Source organism: Euprymna scolopes, chromosome 15, assembly GCF_053919585.1.
Source record: "Euprymna scolopes isolate OS-2025 chromosome 15, ASM5391958v1, whole genome shotgun sequence".
Classification (NCBI taxonomy): Eukaryota; Metazoa; Mollusca; class Cephalopoda; order Sepiida; family Sepiolidae; genus Euprymna; species Euprymna scolopes.
In genome coordinates, this window is record NC_136496.1 from 91,355,026 (window position 1) to 91,369,217 (window position 14,192).

Here is a 14,192-nt window from a genome sequence, read left to right on the forward strand (position 1 = left end):
CGTTTAAACTAACAGAGAAAAAAAAGGCACTTGATGAAAAATGTGGACCCCCTGCGCAAAAACATTTCCTTTCCAATAACTGCTCCCTGACAGCACAAGCGCAGAAGGTTTTCATTGGTTCATTTATCCATTGAATTACGTCAAGTACAAACTGGAATCAACAGCTAACTTATATTGAACTTATATCAAAACTAAATTTCTTTCACTTTTTTCGTGCGCTATTTCATTTCACAACTATATATTTCTTTCCCTTTTATTTTTTATTTGTTTATCGAGCGTGTTTTCTGTTTTGGACTTTTTCTTTGAGTAAATTTCATTCATTCTTTTATTTTATTTGTATTTAATTTTAAATTTATACCTTCTGCGCATGTGCCGTCAAGGAGTAGTTATTGGAAAACAAACGTTAGAAAACGTTTGCGCAGGGTCCACATTCGTCATCAAGTAAAAAAAAAAAGAGCAGCTTTAATATACGTGAAAATAAATTTATCCAGATAGAAGAGTAATTCATCTTGCCTTTAGTAACATTTGTTATATATTTGTTTTTTGGCCACTTATTCGGTCTTGTCTTGGAGTAAAAATGACCCATTTCGTAAAATAAAAATTTAAAGCAATATACCTTATTGTTAAATAGTGTCTGAGTTTTTAACTCAGACAAGAAAAATGGTTGAATGCAGATTGACAGTCACTATTTATGGTAAAGTACGTGATTTTAAACTTTTATAAATATCATTTTTAAAAATAAATGAATGAAAAAACAACAACATGATTTGCAGATAAAGAGTTTCTGAACAAATTCCTAAAATGTCTAATAATTATCACAATTTGAAACTCAGTTCAGAAAGCCTAATATTTTTATAACTGGTTTTCTGTGTAAGACAAACTAAGTTGCCTGACGAGGACTTCTGGTTTTAACCGATGATCTGTCCGAAACATTAGCATGTCCAGTGTTGCGACCTTGTAAATTAGTTTATATCAATGAAAATATCTTGCTCTTTTATTGAGCACTCTTAACCTTGTTAAATTCACGTGTTTTCTCTCTTGAATACCTATATATAAGGTAAATTTATACGAAGTGCCCAAGCCCAACGTATTATACGCACCCCGACAACCTCCATATGTTAAGAACGGCGTTCGGAATACACCCCCAACCGCGAAAGCCGTTCTTAACATGGGGAGATTGGGATGTTTATAATACGCTGGGGCACGTCGTCAAAATTGATCGCGCGTGAGTGTGTGTGTAACGATGTATGAACAATTACAAAATATCCTTACGTTTCGAATTATCTCCCTTTAAGCAAAGCGGAAAAAAAAAATGTGCACATTTTAAGACTAAAAAAAAAAATACACGAAAAAAAAAAAATAAATAAATAAAATAAAAAAAATATGAAAAAGAGTGAAAGTCATTTACTTGCTTCCCCACGAACCTAGAGTTAAAGGTGTTTTGTTTTATGCGAGGAAAAATCGAGTTCCCAAAATGGGATTGGTCAAAAATTAAGATCGTCTCAGTCTAAACGAATTTCTTCACTAATAGAAGACAAAAGCACGGACAACGTCGTGGCAGAACTGACTAATCTGGGAAGGAGACAAGTTATTCGGCATTCAACTTTTGCACACTAAAAATTATTTCGACATTTTTCATCCCCCATTAAAATTTGCTTATTTTATATTAACAAAAAAAAAAAAAAAAAAAAAAAAAAAAATGCAAATTTTATGGATTCATTACGAAATTATAGAAAGATATACAAGTTCTTTTATACGACAAGGGTGCGTGGCAAAACTCATTGTTTTCTTCTGGGTTAGAAATATAAAAAATTGCTTCAGAATGGTCACAAGAGTAGAAACCAGGTCAGCCAATTAAAAAAAATCTATTAATAGATTAAAATGGCCAAGTTGCGTATAATATCGTGATCATGCGAAGTTCAGTGAATTTGAATTTCACATTAAAAATATAAGTTTCAAACAAATATTATAACTCGATAATTCTGAAGCATTTAAACTGAGGATTAGACATTTTTTTTTATCTGTGCTATCTAAAAAAAAACAAAAAAAACAGCAATTTTATCATGCGCCCCCATCGTATTAAAGAACTGATATTTTCAGTTACAGTAGAACCCCGGGATACGGTATAAAAAATTAATAACAAAATACAGTACAGTATATAATTACACATGTATATAATCAAATAACATAAATAACACCGCAAGGCAGGGCAAATACCGTAACCAGAGACCGGAAAAACAGTATTCCACATCATATCCTAAGGTCACCATATCCACGGGGTTCTACTGTAGGTTTCAATCGATGTATTGAAAGGATTCTTTTCTACAGGATGATGAAATATACTCACTATAATTTCCAAGATTTCTATCCTCACCCTACGAAAAAGATTTTGCCATGTTTTTTTTTTGTTTTATGTAATAAGTTATTTTTAAATGTATCTGTTCTGTACTCTGTAAATTAAGGAAGAATTATTCAAGACTGAGGCAATTTTGTTTTCCTCACAATACAGATTGTCCTTTTAGAAGCGCTAGATCCCCCCACCACACACGCACATTAAAACTACTTAGTGTTTAACTGCAAATAAAAAAAGTTTTTAGAGAGGGGGGGGGGGCTTGTTATTTGCCTTCCATAGATTCTCATAAACGCCTCTGTTGTAATAAAGAACCAAAACATTAATCCGATTAGATTGAAAGCGTTTAAACGTGTTAGCTTTAAAACATCAAGAGTAATTTAAAGAAATATTACATATATAACAATTAGAAAGTACACGGTGATGCGGAGTCAGTCACGGGGAAACAAATGTATTTTTAGATTTTACATGTTTTTATGCACATAAAATTTTTGTTGAAATATTCGCAGCATTTTGTTTTCCTTAAAAACATCCGTTTCCCGTGATTCACCCTGTATATCCATTGTTCCATACAACCGGTCATATGTGAAGTTAATTTAATTTGTATGTAGAGGGGCAGTTCGTCTGCATTTATTGCAGTGATCAAGGTGTAGTACATGTTCCTACCGGAATGGTATTTATATTAAGTTCTAAGAGACCATTCTTCCATGTATCGGAGAGGGAGGTGATATGGACAGCCAGTATAAAAGAGGCACACTGAACAGGTGCACCTGCAATATTTGTTGCGATAAGAGTCTCAGACAACCCACAATAACTCTTCTCTACCTCTAAAAGGAGGAGGAGATAGAATGACCTCTTAGAACCTAATATAAATATCATTTCAATTCAGGGGTGCAAGAATTGAAAACAGGAACACGTACTACACTTTGATCACCACGACAAGGAATCGGTTTATTGAATCTGATGAAGAAATCATTTTAAGTTGAAATTTAATTTCAATCACAAAACAAAAAATATGCAACAGTTGTCTCCCCTTCAATAGAAAACCTTAAAGACCCTAAACCTGGCAAAGTAAAGAAAATTGGAGTCTTATGTCAGCAAATAATCGATACATAGTTTGGAGTTTACTTCAACGCAAAACAGAAATAAAGGTTGTTTTTTTTTTTGGTTATATTTATGTTTTCGGGTAGCTGCCAGTGAAACATTATCTAAACCAAACTAGATTTTTAACAAGTTTGTTTAATAATTTAATGACCCAAAAACTCATTGCAGTATTCTTTCGTCATTAAATTATTAAACTAAATTGTTATGAAAACTTTCTGTTAAGATAAATGCCGTTTCACTGACAGCTATTTTAAAGCAGAAATCTTCAATATAATAAATTTATTACAAATGGTTTTTAACTAATTCACAACTACTATTTCATTTTACGACGTCCAACATAACGGATGTGAAATATTTTCATAAATTGTAAAATTTTTTAAACTTTTTCAATAAGGAAAAATTAAAATAAAACTATGAAAATTAAAATCAAGATCCTTAAAAAATGCTGGAACATCGAATAATAGAAATTATGAGATCACGTTTTTATTGTTATAAAAATATGTTAGAAAGCTGGGAATTCCTTGACGTCATACCATGTGGTCTGTGACGAGAGGCTAATATGAATACCCCTACACCTCACATCATACACATTTCTAAACATAATCCACGTGTTCATTTTCAACAGGTTTGGAAAATCGTATCGTCGTTCGATCTATATTAAATATACCAATGTATTTTGAATCGAGGCAGAAGACGTGAAAAAAAAAAAAAAACAAAACAAAAAAACATCCAAACATTTAAAAAAAAAATTAATTCGAATTTGTGCATTAACCACGAAAGTACCGATCTGAGAAGCATTATCTGTAAAATGATAAAGTTATGACTGGGGGGGGGGAGAGGCTATTTCTTTCCTTCGTAACCTGTAAAAGTTGTCAACCCTCCAGTCCTCCACTCTTTGGTTAATGTTTTCTACTCTTTATTTTTTAGGGAGAGTCCCCTTTTTGTCATGTGACAAGTCAGAAATACAGCTATGGCGTCCTCGTTATTCAACGTTTTGTTGAGAACCATAGACGATATCAAATCCACACATTCTGATTATATATATCAGAATGTGTGTATATTTGATATCCTGTATGGTTTTCAAAACGTATGAATAGCTATACATATAATCTATATATATATTTCAATAAAGTTATTTACAATTACCACAATTAAGCTCAACAAAAATGCATTTACACTTTCAGAGCATACATAATTTTATTAAATATTCTGAAGTCACAAAAGTATTCACTTAATTCACATTGTTTTATTGCTGCGTCTTACACGGGTTTCATTGGATGACATGAATATACCAAACAAATCGGATTGACATTAATTCGAGAATAGTTTTTTCTATGATTAAAAGCATAATTTTAAAATGGAATTGGAAACTTAGGAATCTAAAACAACTAATAAGTCTTAAAAGAAATTGAAACCCACCGACATGGAAAAACAAATTTTGTATTTTTCCTGAAACCCAACAAAGTGCTCAATTATTGAATAAGTATAATATTTATGTTGCAGAAGTTATGGTCAACATAGTACCTTAGGTTTCAATCTGGGAGAGCAGACCCAGGCGAAAAAAAAAAAACCTGGGTTTTCTTGAGTTAATTATAAACCTCATCGACTTCTGGCATATTTTTATCTGTTGGGGAAGTGGTGGCGGCCACTGGTGGCCTTTGAGAAATTCACTGTTGATTCAACAGTTTCCAATAAGCGAACAGCACTTAGTACTATGAAAACATATCCAAGTTATACAGAAACGGCCATGAGAAACATCACTAAATCACGGCGTGAGTTTTTTTACGAGAAAAAAAAAAGTCTGTGTAGACATTAACTTTTAATGTTTGTTTTGTTGAATATCATGACGAATCTTTTTGAGTTAAAATCTATTGAAAAATAAACACTAAACATTATGTAAATTTATCCAATATGGTTAAAAAGGCGATCATTTTCGATAACTTATTTTTTAGCTAATGTTTACATGGCTAAAGTATGTATTTCTCTATAGTTTAACTAAGAAACAAACTAATAAAAAAAAAAAGGTAACTTACTTTTCATCTTGATAATGACCTTTAAAATGACTTGGTGGTTTTCAGGTATGCTGAAAACGAAAATCGCATTTAGATTTTCCACAAACAAGTAATTTTCAGCTATACAATTCCTTGGTTGCCATTGTTGCAAGCGCGCACCTAAAGGATATGCGCGCTTGCACGTACAACAATGGCCGCCAACAGTGATAAAGGAATTGCATTGATTAATATGCGGAAAACTACTCGTTTGCGGAAATTTAAATGCGATATTCGGTTTCAGCATACCCGAAAACATATAGAAGTTATTTTAAAAGGTGATTGTTAAGGTGGAAAGCAAGTAAAAATCCACACACACACACAAATAAATAAATAAAAATTCTCTCGCAATAAAACTCACGTCGCGATTTAGTGCCGTTGCCTGGTCATGTTTCATCCCCGCAGGAAATCATCAGGCAATAATACAAATTTTTTTTTCTTTTTTTTTTTCCAAGATGACGATTGGCCAAAACTAGTTGGGAGGAGGGGAAAAGTCAGCAGAAAACTGTCAAGTTGCAAAAGGAAACATTTTAAGAGTTGCTAGAAAAATCGAGAGAAGGAAACTAATTTTGGAAATTACAGATTTAGTAAATTAAACGAAAGTGGTGGGTGGGGGTGGGGAGTTAAATTTGAATGTTACACATGGATAATAAAAACGGAAGAAAATCGGGACAGGCGACTCGAAGAAGTGTCAGATAAAAATTCGCATTATACTTATGTTTTTGTTTAAAATAAAGTGTTATTTCATTGTTTTAAATTTGTTTTTAGTATTTAAAATATTACTTTATGAAATATTTATTAAAAAAAAAAATTATCTGACACTGTTTGCTGCGGACGTTCCTCTGATTCACGAAAAGAGATGAATGCTTAAGTGGTCATTCTCGGTTTTGAACGCAAATTAACTCCAACTACACGTTTTCTAATCGTGTATTTAAACTATGCGTAGGGAGGGATACCACACTGAATAATTTTTTAAATATTACAAGCAACAGTGTTAATCATAATATTAATAAATAAACAATAAAACAAGTTAAAAGTGTTAATATTTATGTTTCCCGGAAAACGGTTTGAGGAGGGGGTGTAAAAATAAATCGATTTGAAAATTACTCCCTGCAAAACACCCGGATGCAAACTTATTAAATCAGAAAAGGAAAAGAAAGAAAAACTAAATCGACTTTAGAGTACACATGCCTTTTAACATTTTGCCAACCTAATTATTGTTAGTGAATAATTTTTCTTTTTAGGCTGGAAAAATGTTGATTCATGAATAGTTTTATTTTATTTGTTTGAAAATTACTGCGAATGCATTGCATTAATGCATTACCAATGCAGTAATGCACTCGCAGTAATTGCATTGCTTAGATCAGTTTACATTTATTTGGGTCAAATTTTGACCCAAGTAACAAAAAATTAGGCACAAGGCCATCAAAAGTGTTGATAAACTGTATTATTGGTGTCGCAAATCAAAACTGTCTATCATACTAGAATCATGTCAGTCACCACAATACCACATTTACAGTGTACGTGCGTGTGGTAACTTTGAAATAATATGGAACCTCTAGATACGAAATTAATTGGTTCCGGTTTGACTTTAGTATCCTGAAATGTGTTCTATACGTAAATTAACTCCAAACTTTACGAAAACATTACATTATAGTATCTAACCTAACAGTTAACAACACTTGCTATTTGACATCCAAATATAAAATTCTATTTTATAAAAAACGACAAAGATAAATCATTTTTAATCGTTACTCGTAAGGTCACGATCTCAATCAAATCTCCGTGCACGCAAGAAAGCATTTTACTTTTTTTTTTACAGCTAATTTTCGATTTCTAAGAAAAATAAAATTCTCCATTTTTTATTTATATTAAAAAAAACAAAACAAACAACAAAAAAAAAAAAACTAGAGGGTATACGATAAAAATTAAAACTGGAAATCGTTCTCCAAAAAATTTAGTAAAAATTGGAATGCGTACATTAATTTTTTCAATTTTAAAAAATTTTAATTGGGGACGGGGAATAGAAAAAATTCAAATCTACGAAAAGTAACTGTTTTCCAGATAAAAATCAAATATTTCCAAAAAATTACTAAAATAAACTGAATAAATCTCGATTTTAAAGTTTTGAAGAATTAAAAGCCTGAATGTCTCGTATCTTTTGCATCCTGAAAATCTTGTATGCAGGGGCAAAAAACATTAAGCTGAAACTTTCGTATTTAGGTTTCACCATGTGTGTGTGTGTGTGTGTGTGTGTGTGTCTCTCTCTCTCTCTCTCTCATATATAACCAAATATTTTAAAAAAATAAAAAATAGGCACAAGGCCATTCAAAAGTGTGAGGAAAAATTGTGTCTTTAGGCATCCTAACTAAAAAATGTCTACCTTACTCTAGAATCAATCACCATAATACCACATTCACTCAAGAGTGCGTCCTACTTAAATTTCTCAAATCATTTTTTTTTTTTTTTAATGAATATAAAAACGTTTACGTAGATATCCAAATTTGATCCCAGTTGCAGATTGGAGTAGAGATTTCGCTATTTCATTTAAGACTAAACATGTCTGAATTAATTCAATTGTAAAAATGATCCAGGTTTAAAAGGTGAAAAGATATTCGAGGCTAACATAACTAAGACGCATACACTCGAATACATCGAGGCGCAATGCATTTAAGTGCGACTAACCTATTATAGTGTTGCTTCCCGGCTTCATCCCAGAGAAGCCCCACCACACGATCCAAAAGGTTTCAGTGTCGACACAGTTAAACACGCAGTCGCATGGCACTGCACAATAGAACACTTACTGTCATAAAACTGGATCAGGCTGATTATAAGTAAAGAATTCCCATGTAGTTTTTTTGCTCCGTTTCTATTGGTAAGAAAACCAGAGTTGTGCGTGTAGTAAAAGCCAGTCTTTCAAGAAAGTAAAATGTTGGTCGAGGTAACATTTTTTTTTTAGTGGAACTGTAGTTGTAAGTTCCGTAGTTTTTTTTTGTTGTCCTTTTATTATTATTTTTTTTTGTTTAGGGATAACGAATTTTAAATTATAACCAAAATTAGATCAAGCTTCCAATTTTTCCCACTTTCATGTTTCTGCAACATTGTCAGAGGAACAATTTGTAAATGTTGAAGGACTAAAAAAGAGGCTACAATATTGCCTAGTAGTAGCCGTCACCGTGGCTGTTGGGCAGCCAGCTGTCCAAGTGGTGTCTGTCCGATCGACTTCCTTAAGTTGCCTATTCGACTCATCCGCCCCAAACAAACTCCTACAGCCATTACTACACTTTATTAAAAACTGGAAAATTAGTAACTGCACATGCACGAAAAGGTGCTCTATGCACTTATTAAACTGCGCTATTTGAAAATAGTATTTTCAAGTTAAATTAAAGTTTTAGAGTATATTTTTTATTGTTAGGTGAAAGTACAAAATAGTTACAAAACTTCCCATGTTAAATAACATTATTTCAGCACGGTTCAATAAGTGCACCAGCACCATTGCACCAGTACAAAAAAAAAAAGAAAAAAAAAAGCCCCCCCCCCCGAAGTATTATTTTCAATCCTGCCATAAGATTTTTCCCAGCATTAACCGAAGAGAGTAAATGAATTGATCAGAGTAGAGAAAGAGAGACCAACTATATCTCTCTCGTGCAATCAGATATGACAGTGATTAAAAAAAAAAAAAAAAAGTTGTTTTACTCCGAGCACTTGGTAATTACTGCTGAACTCGTAAAGTGAAGGACAAAAAAAAAAAAAAAAAAAAAAAAAAAAAAAAAAAGTAGAGAGGGAGGGGGGGGGGTGGGTTTAAAAAAAAAAACAATTTAAATGATTAGTACTAGTAGTGACCTAATGCTTTTTTTGTCTCGGCAGTGCTGGACTGCTGGCTGGAGTGAGAAGCATAGCCAACCGCAACCGCTCACTTCGCCGTTCTTCCGTGGTTGCGAATAATAAAGTCTTAATCCATTTAGCGATCCAGCGTCCTTCCTTTCCATCGCAGCGAGGACAAGGGAGTGTCGTTGAGCTTTGCGATTAAGAAAAAAAAAAAAAAAAAAAAGGTCAAAATAAAAACATGGCAGCAGAAAATGCCGAAAAGACACGCGAACTGCGTTCTATTGCAATAATGAAATATTGACCAAGCAAAGTTGAATAGAGAAAGAGGGGAAATCACTTTCCTTGAAAGGCTCGCGTAGCGAACGCCTATATAAACAGTTTTGGACAACCGGTAGAATAGTTTATTACAACTAGTAATAGTAAGTTAATAAACAATTGAAATTTAAATGACAAATTTAGAGTTAATCTTAAAAATGTTTTTAGTTAAACTGGCAAACGAAGCATAGCAGTAGGAGCAAGCCTTTTTATTAAAGTACAGTAGGACTGTTGCGAACCCAGAGAGAGAGAGAGAGTGTGTGGGTGGGGGGTGTCGTGAGGAGCTGAAGCTTGTAGAAGAGATGAGGGAGGAAACAGCGGGCGGGTGGGCGAGCACTTCGGTGTTAGGAGTAAAAATACGCACAATAATAATGCACAGCTGGTGAACTGATCGGGGCAGAAATGGCAAGCTGTCAATTTGCAGATTGTGCGCACACACGCACACAGCCGACGAGAGAAGGCATGAAGCAGAATCATCCTCCTCTCGTGTTCCAAGTCGTACGTACGACGAACTTTTTTTTAATTCCGACTTTACAAGAACGACTTTTCTTTCTACCCACGTGCACGCTGGCAGAATTTCGTTGTTAGCTTGCTAAGCTTTAATAGCATCATTGCTCAACGCATGCACTATCACGCTTAAAAAAAAAAAAAAAAAAAAAAAAAAAAAGCCGGTTCTTTAAATTTTAGGATCGACAACATGAACGTAGTCGTTTCTACATCGCATACGTGTCACGATTGTTGTGCTTTGCTTTGTTGCTTTTTAGCAAAGGGGGGGGGGAAGCACGTTATCTCGGATTAAAAAATAAAAAATTTGGTGCTTGTTCAAAGAAGCGACAGATCGATTTTTTTTTTTTAATATGAGCTTTTAAGCAAGTCGAAAAATATAAAAATTACCAAAATTCGTGTAAAAAAAGTTACTCAAATTTTTGGTGAAAATTGCAAAAGCAGGGGACATAACTCAATGCATATTTTAGATTACATCGTAATGGCGTCCAACATGTCTAGCCGATATGGAAAGACTTTAATAAAAATAAGTTATTCTACTCAATAAATTTTCGTAGTATTTGGATATATTACTATGGTACTCATATGCAGAGAGTGATCCGTGCTGAGATAACAAGGTTATTTAAAAAGCCATTTTTAATATGGGGAGGGGGAGGTGTGTTTTGTGACTATTCTGTACTTTAACCTTACAAGTGAATAAAAAAAAAAACAAAAACTTTAAACTTGGAAATACGATTTAAAAAATAGCGCGGATCAGTAAAAGTGCATTAGCACCATTACTGTTTTCGACATGACAAATTAGTAACTAATATTGACTTTGCTTTAAAAAAAAAAAAAAAGTGCTGTCGCCTATTTTTGTATAAACACTAAGTTAAAAATAAATTACCAGTCTAGAATCATGTTTTATCCTTAGTAAAAATTCTGACGCTGATTTTATTTTTTCCGGGTTCCAATCCAGAGATTGGATTCTCCATCTCAGAGCTTTTGTATAATTTTGCCCTCGTGGGGAAGAGCAAGTGAAAAATGAAGATGTTACTATTTACGATGTTTTGTTTCAATCCAGATTGTCTTTTGGGCAGCTACATTCCCCATATTAAAATCATACCTTTTTATTTAGCTTTGCCGTCGTGGGGAGACGCAAGTGGATAGGTATGCATGGAGTTATTCGTGCTGCTGCGGTTATTTTTGATAAGGTTACGGCTTATCGAACTACAATATATATTTTATATATATATATATATATATATATATATAAGAAGAAAAAAAAAGGTGGTACAAGCGAATGTTTATGTTGGCATCTTCGAAATAAACACAACAGGAAAAGAAAGACGGGAATTGTGTGAAAACTATCAAAGTTCGAAGACTTTGAAATAGATTTAAATAAAGAACTACAAAATAAAACAATTAAAACTGGGACAATGCTGCCTTTTGCAACCCCATACACACACACATAGAGGATGCGTGTTGCCATTCGTGGACTGGATAACTACCATTTTTTGAGACACAATGAAAACGAAGACAATACATTTGAGGTGCAATGCCATTCTGACACGTTAACCTTATTCAATGAAAACAAATGATATGAACATCAGCGTTATTCATTGTGATTATTTTGTGCGAGTAACTTTTAAAAAGATTCGGGGGGGGGGGTCAAAAGTAAATCCAGCGATGACTAAATGGTTTAGTTATGCGTTTCTTGTGGAATGGTAACAGCTAAAATTATGAAAAAGGGGTTAAATGAAACGTTGAAGATTTATAACAAAAATAGGTATTTAAGCAATAATATACCTGGCCTTAAAAAAAAAAAAAAAAAAAAAAACAATCATTAGTTACTAAATGATAAATAAAATAAATTTTATATCCTTTAAAGAAAAAAAAAAAAAAAAAAAAAAATACCACCCAAAGTAGAAAAAAAAAAATGTCATCTTGTCAATTCAGCAGCAAAACTTGTTACAAAGTGCAGAGGGTAAATCCTTGACCTGACCCCATTTTTAGAGCTGGCCCGTTTGACGTAGTCTAACAACTCCAAAATAATACACTATCCAACAAATGTGTTTACAATATTTTTTTTCACGTTCTTCAATATGAACCAAACATATTCTACCACAATCAGGCCATTCTAAATAAAATCCCAAGTTTTGTTTCCTTTTATAGAAAAGGCAAAACAAGTTTTTCGACATGAAAGTTGGGCGTGAAGAGGGGGAGGAAGGGCAAAAAGCAAGAAGTCCCTTCTTTAGACGAAGGAATAATAAACCCAATATCCAGTGGCAAGAGAATCTGTTGTGATAGTTTTATTTTAATTTATAACCATATTTTAATAAACTTAAGCCAAAAAACAAAAACAAAAAATAGCAAAGTTTCCAAAAAAAGATTGGACACTCATTTTTAAAAAACTAAAGTGTGATTGTTGGAAACAATTGATGGACACCTGTTCAATTATCATGGTTAATAGTTAACAATTTAAAGTTTTTAAACGATTTAGTGGGTCTCAAAGAATTTCTAAAAACAAAGCGATCTTTGATCAGAATTTGCAAAGAAAAAATAAATGTGTAGAATGATGCATTTATTTTGGGTGCAACTTGGGGAACTAACATTTTTAAAGGATGGCATTATATATATATATATATATATATATTTTTTTTTTAAATATAAAATTACACTTTCACAACCAACACTGTCTCACTAAAATATGTATATTTTTTTTTTTTTTTTTTTTTTTTTTTTTACATTTCGAAGAGCAGTAGCAGTGGAAACTACTGTCGGCACTTGTAATACTACTGCTGCTTATTTAAAAAACAAACAAAAAAATCCCTAAGTTAGTTGTAAAAGAAACTTTTCCTATTCAGCATTCTTTTTTTAAAAACTTACATTAAAAATAACTTCGGAAATTATTTTTATATTGGAAAAGTAAATAAAAATAATAGAATCGTAGTTACCTTTATACAGGATCATTATTATTAATCGTGAAATGTTTCAAATCATTCAAAAATTGTGTTTGTTTTAGCGCATATCTGAGACTACTGTTGAGTGACCCCCTCCGGTAAACACGAAAGAGAAAAGTGTGATAACGCGCTCTGGAGAAGAGAGAGATGGTATGTGCGATGTGGTGCGGGCCTCCCCCTGTCTCTCTCTCTCTCTCTCTCTCTCTTTCTCTCTGTGAGTGCTGCGTGCGTCGTCGACGACAACGAGGAGCGAAACAGCGGTTCTTGTACAACTTCAGTGAAGGCGGGTGTGTGCGCGCATATCTCTCCCCCTTCTCTCTCTAGTTTTTCTCTCGACATTCATGGGGGAAGGGAATGAATGAATGTACATGACATGAACGCGCATGCACACACATGGACTGAAACGGTGATGGGGAGGGGGAGGCAGTGGGGAGTAACACACATTAAAAAAAATCTATCTATATTTAATGTATGTATACATTGTCTTTTCTTTTCTAGTGTTAGCAGCAGGAGTAGTAGTAGTAATAGTGGTTGTTTTTTTTGTTTTTTTTTTTTTGTGGGGGAGAAGGATAGTCGAAAACCTCCTTTACCTTATATTTGTTATTAGAGCCATCGTTCTTATTAATATTTTTTTTTTAAATTACATCTGACAGGGAATATATATCCATTCTACGTTTCCGGAAACTACAAAATATTAAATTCATCATCATCATTTTTTTAATACTTTTTAACAACAATAAAATCTCGACAAAATACATTTTAATTAAATTAGAAGCCAAGTGGGCAAACGTTACAATTAGTGACATAAAATATTTTATCGGAAATACATTTGGGAAATTATTTTTGATTACCACTTACTTGTAACATGTTTGCGTTAACAAATAAGCAGGTAAAGTTCCGTCATTATTGGATTTGAATAAAGTAATAGGGGTCAGACATCTTGCTTATGGACAGGAAGGGGCACCGGGCCCTTGATATGCAGTCAATAATTACGGAATTAAAATGCTTCTAACCAAGTTAAACTTCTTTTAAATATGATATTTTAAACGCAAACAGCTCAGTTCACTAATAGGTAGACAAACCAAAATAAGTGGTATTTGA

At 33.0% G+C, this 14,192-nt stretch overlaps 1 protein-coding gene across 2 annotated transcripts in view; it reads right to left on the reverse strand.

Moving 5' to 3' along the window:
* The window catches only part of LOC145293984 (uncharacterized), a 128,842-nt gene that overhangs the window by 32,339 nt on the left and 82,311 nt on the right, over nt 1–14,192 (reverse strand). The window contains exon 1 of one of the 2 annotated variants that reach the window (XM_080140877.1): nt 13,086–13,282. The exons of the other annotated variant lie outside the window; for it this stretch is intronic. The gene's annotated coding sequence lies outside the window, so the exon portion shown is untranslated. Of the gene's footprint in view, nt 1–13,085; nt 13,283–14,192 lie in introns of those variants that run through there. 2 annotated transcript variants of the gene reach the window in all.